Here is a 6,000-nt window from a genome sequence, read left to right as displayed (position 1 = left end):
TTCGAGAGAAAACTGGATTTTTGAAATTTATTTGGAAATTAGAGTCTTGAAAATTATTTGAAGATTGGAGTCTTGAAAAATTAAATTTAGGAATTGGAATTTTGAATATTAAATTTGAAAGAAATTAGAATTTTGGAAATCGGAAATTAAGTTCAGAAATTGGAATTTTGAAGAATTGTTTAAAATGGAATTTCAAAATAAATAACTAAAATAATAATAATTAAATAGATTAATGTGAATTTTGGAATTTTGGAATTAGGAATTAAATCGGGAGTCGGAAATTTTAATGAATTGTTTAAAATGAAATTTTAGAATAAATAAATAAAATAATAATAATTAAATAGATTAATGTGAATGTTGGAATTTTGGAATTAGCGGAAGTGGTAATTTTAATGAATTGTTTAAAAAATGGAATTTTAGAATAAATAAATAAAATAATAATAATTAAATAAATTAATGTGAATATTGGAATTTTCAGAAATAGAAATTTAATTCAAAAATTGAAAGTTTTAAATGAACTGTTTAAAATGGAATTTTAGAATAAATAAATAAAATAAAATAATTAAATAGATTAATGTGAATATTGGAATTTTTGGAATTAGAAATTAAAATCGGAAGTGGAAATTTTAATGAATTGTTTAAAATGGAATTTTAGAATAAATAAATAAAATAGTAATAATTAAATAGATTAATGTGAATATTGGAATTAGAAATTAAAATCGGAAGTGGAAATTTTAATGAATTGTTTAAAATGGAATTTTAGAATAAATAAATAAAATAGTAATAATTAAATAGATTAATGTGAATATTGGAATTTTTGGGATTAGAAATTAAAATCGGAAATCAGAAGTTTTAAAGATTTGATTAAAATGGAGTTTCAAAATAAATAAACAAAATACTAATGATTAAATAAATTAAAGCGAATATGGGAATTTTCGAAAATAGTGAATTGAATTTAGAAACCGAGATTTTGAAGGATTATTTAAAGGTTATATATATTGTAAGTAGGATTTGGAAATTCGAACTTAGAAGATTGGTTGAGAAACTAATGATTTTAGAATGGTAAATTATGTAAATTTAAAAAAAAAACAAATGGGCTATCTTGAAGTAGGTGGGCTTGAAATAGGCATGGGTCAAGCTAAAGTGGGTGGACCAAACAAGTGACTTTTCATCATCAAATTTGGGCTTGGGCTTCATCACAAGCCCAAACCCACTAGCATGATACCCAAGCTTTTAATCTCTAAAAAAATTGCCTTTACACCTGGGTGTCATCTTCCATCTAGGAACCTCTATCGTGGATGCCATAATCGCCGAAGTTGGGATCGTCCCCGACGCCGGTGACAGGGAAGCCTTCGTCGTGAGCGCCGGCGACGGCTCGGAAGACGCTAAACTCGCCGTCTGTGAGGAGGGCACCATCAACCATGGTTCAAAGTCGCGGTATCGGTCATTGACTCGGAGGGTCCCGAGGCGTATCGATCTCGGTGTATCGGTTTGGTATCGGACGATACGTAAAATAAGCTAATTAGAAAATTCAAAAAATTATAAAAATATTATATAAATCATCAGAAAAATATATACAATTAAATAAACTCAAAAAATTAATAAAATAAAATTGTATTACATTTAACATTATTTAAATAGTTATAAAAGTATTTGCTCAAAGTTATTTATAATAATGCTAATAAAAATAAGTATATCGGTCTCGAAATCAACTTGAAGTCAACTATAATCAATATGATCTTTAGAGGTAAGATCTATAGACAGGGGTGCAAAAATAAATTCTTTTTTATCAATTTAGACTAATACATCAACATAATTATTATTTTAAGCAATTACTTAAATTATTAACCTCCTTCCGAGGTAATATTAATACATTATTCTTATACGATTCTTTAAACAAATTTTAATTTAATTTTTTTATATATAATTAATTTTAATTATATTTGATTTATATATATATATATATATATATATATATATATATATATATATATATATATAAAATCATGCATGAAAATTTTATTTTTCTTAATATATTTTTGAAAAAATCATTTTTTTTCCATAAGCTTAAAACACCAAATTTTTATTTATTTATTTTTTTATACAGAAATACATGGACCACAGGCTTTTATGAATTGAACTTGGGCTGGGCCTAATCTGGTGGGCTGAACCCGTAAAAATATGTCATGGTGCTGAGCCACATAGGATCAAAGACCTATCTTCTCCAATCTTCCCTCCACTGAAAGCAGAGAGTGCGATCTGCAGAGAGTGAAACCGCCATGGCCATCTCTCTCTTCTCCTAGCTTGCCCTCCACCATGGACGCTCACGACGTTGGTTCTGTCGGTGGTGCCATCAAATCCTATTTTCTTCACTGCACAAAGCTCTTCTCTGCTCCCAAACTCGGAATGAGGGTTGTTTAGCCGGCGTTCAGTCACCGTTGCGGCACCAGCAACGCACCAAAGATGAAAAATCTTCACTCCTGATTTCTCTAAAAATGTTGATTCTTGTTGTGATGGGTTTCAGAATCTGTTGATTTTTTTTTTTCCGAGTCGACCGAGTTAACTCGGAATATCGGTCGAGTCATCCGAGTCCAACCGATTCAAAGCCGAGTTTAGGTATAAAATGTATCTGGTATCGGACTTGTCGCGGTCGGCGTCGAGGCGAATACGACTCGGCCGAGTCGTACCGGACTCAGCCGATATTTTGAACCCTGCCATCAACGCCGGCGTCATGGGGGCCGCGCGTGGCCGGCGTCATGGGGGCCGCGCGTGGCCGGCGTCATGGGGGCCGCGCGTGGCCGTCATTGGCGCGTACCGCTTGGAGCTGCGTCATTTGCGTAGCCTTCACGACCAGCACTCATCCTTCAGCTCAGCTATCACGACTTCCACATCCGGTTTTGCATGCATGGTGATCAGTAGGCATGAAATGGATGGAGAATTTGGAGAGAAAATGGGTAAGGATAGGTGGGAGGTGTGGTAACGCCCAAGTATTTTTTTTAAGGGTAATTTAGGAAATTATTAATAATAATTCAATTAGTTAATTAATTAATTTAATAAAGTGGAAGACGGGTAAAAGTGTAATTTTACGAATAAATACCCTAGGTATAAATTAGAAATTCTATTTCTTCTTGTTCTTTTATGAATAGAGTTCCTGTTCGCAAAATTTCAGATAACGTAGGTTGGAGTCAGATTTCAGGGTTGTAGAACAAATCTCTATAGGTAAGATTCTAACTCCTAGTTTAATATTTTAAATTCATTGATTAATTTCAAACACATTAGATATCTTTTGGAATACCCAAATCTAGATTAGGGTTAGTTTATTTTATTTTTAATTCGTTTTAAAATCAAAATAATAAAAAATTTTAAGATTTTGATTTTATTATTGGAATTTGGGAGATCTTAAGTTTTATTAGATGAGAAAAAAAAAATTCCATGGAAGGTTTCGATTTTAGGCTAGGGTTAATTTTAAATATAAAAAAAAGAGTAAATAAATATATTATTATTTGTGGTTGAAGGGATTAGAAAATGTAAAAAAAAAAAAAAAATGAGAGAGAGAGAGAACGCGTGTGCAGCACTGGAAGGAAGGAAGGAAGGAAAAAAAAAAAAAAAGGCGTGTGTCAAATGGAAGGAAGCCTTTTATATATAATGAATCATGATGATGGCAATGGAAAAAAAAAAAAAAAAACTTGCTTTTTGGTTTGGTGTACCCAAGACAACTAGGTAATAGTTGAGTGGATTTTGAAATATTATTATAGATTAATAATTAAGATAATAGTAATAATAGTCTTTTTTTTTTTTGTAATAAATAGAATGAGAGATTTAGCAATATATATATATATATATATATATATATATGTATATATGGAATTTTATAATGAAATAAAATTTTAATTTAATTAAATTAGTAATGTGTTATTAGAAACAAATTGGGAATTTATTAGTTTTATTTAAATAAGGAATAGATTAGTTAAATTATAAATAAATAGTAATAATTGTTTCTCTTATGTTGTATTAGGTGAAGAGTAGATTTTTTTTTTCAGAATTATTCTTCTCCCAAGCTTTTAAGGACTTCTTTTGAGATAAGAGAAGTTAATGCAATATTTATAAAATTTAAATTATTTTATATGTTATTTTGAATTGTGGAAAAGAAAATGATATTTTGTTACCATGCATGGATCAAACCGTTTTGCACTAAATATTATGTTGGAATATTTTGTTTTATTTATGACACAAAATATGAAGATATTATGTTGTGTAAATTTGAATACTTGAACAAAAACATCACTCTGGTTTATTTGGCCCTTGTTAACGGGATATAATAGTTGACTATCCGGCCCTATCAACGGGATATAATAGTTGACCTTTACATTTCATGGTGGGAATGTAATTGATTTGGTCCCCAGCCTCTAGGGGTTTGGTTAGAGGTTACTAGTACTAGTAGTGTTTGGTTCCGTCCACCAGGAACAATTTGAGACTAGCCACCCATTTGAAAAGTCCCACCTAACTGGGCATTTGATATTTGATAACCAGAGTAATGAAAATTGAATGGATTTGATTGAATCTTATGTGAAAGTGTTTGAATTTGATATGAAAATGATTGGTTGAATTTTGAATATATTAGTATTTTTGAAACTCTGATATTTGATGAAATAAAAAATGATATCTCCTATTTGAAATGAAGATATTTGATCCATGAACTGCATTAATATTCCTTATTGGGCTGTGAGCTCATTCCCAATTGTTGAAAATTTTTCAGGTACTCTAAGTTCGGGTGAGAAGTGATGGCTAGGCTGAGGAATGGTCATCATTAGGATTTGACTTAGGATTTTATGTTGGATTTTGTTTAATTGTTAGTTATGTTCATTTGGATCCTTTGGTATTTGAAAGTTATTTGGATATTGATCCTTCAAATTTTATGTTAGATCAAAGTTGAGTCTTGGAGATTTTGAAACTTGTTCTAGTACTTGAATTATTTAAGTTTGCAAATATTTGGACAAAGGATTTTGGATAGTGGATGTTTTAGTTTTGAAATTAAATTTTGAGGATTTTAGATTTTGTTCCGTTACTCTGAATAGGTATTTCGTAATTGGTAACTTCCAATTACAAGATAATTGTTTGGGTCAGGTTACACTGTAAGCCTTCGGGTTTAAAGTGTGAAATGACTGTCACGCCCTTGGAATGGGTCTTGGGGCGTGATAGGTGTAGTGCTTCATGTAGCCGTGCATGCATGCCCTGCGTACAGGTAGGGAATACCAGCAGAAAACATGATTTCTTTCCGGATCATTCTCTGAATCACCCACTTTGTTGTTCACCCATTAGCAAACATGGCTAGCCATCCCCCCCCTGCTGCTTCGCGTCCCATGCAGTCGGGATTCATGGTAAGAGAGGGGGTCCCCCTCACACTTAAAAAGGAATGCAATGAAAAATAATAAAAAGAAACTACATCCACTCTCCCCGGGTCCTCACCCCAACAGGGGTCCACAATATGTTATAATATCGCTAAAATAGTATCATTTTTAATAAATAAAAAAAAATGATTTATTATTATTTTAATATACTATTATTACCCATATTTTACTAAAAATATTTGTTATTTGTATTTTACTAAAAAATATTTATTTTTATTTATTTAATTTAAAAATTATTTTATTAAGACTTAAATTAATTTTATACATGAATTGAAATTACAATTTTATTTTTTACAAAATAACAGTAAAAATTTTATTTTTAAATTAATTAAAAAAATTTTGCCTAAATGATTGACTTTTGTATACATGAAAAACTTATTTATATATTAAAAATTAAAATCATTTTTTATTTTATATTATTATTATTTATTTATTAAAAAACAATTATATCTTTATAAAGATGTTAGTATGCATATGTTATAATATATGCTAAAATAGTATCATTTTTAATAAAAATATAATTTATTATTTAATTATATTATTATTATCCATATTTTACTAAAAAAAATATTTGTTCTTTATATTTTACTAG

Source organism: Vitis vinifera, chromosome 16 (genome assembly GCF_030704535.1).
Source record: "Vitis vinifera cultivar Pinot Noir 40024 chromosome 16, ASM3070453v1".
Classification (NCBI taxonomy): domain Eukaryota; kingdom Viridiplantae; phylum Streptophyta; class Magnoliopsida; order Vitales; family Vitaceae; genus Vitis; species Vitis vinifera.
Note: the sequence above shows the minus strand (reverse complement) of the source record.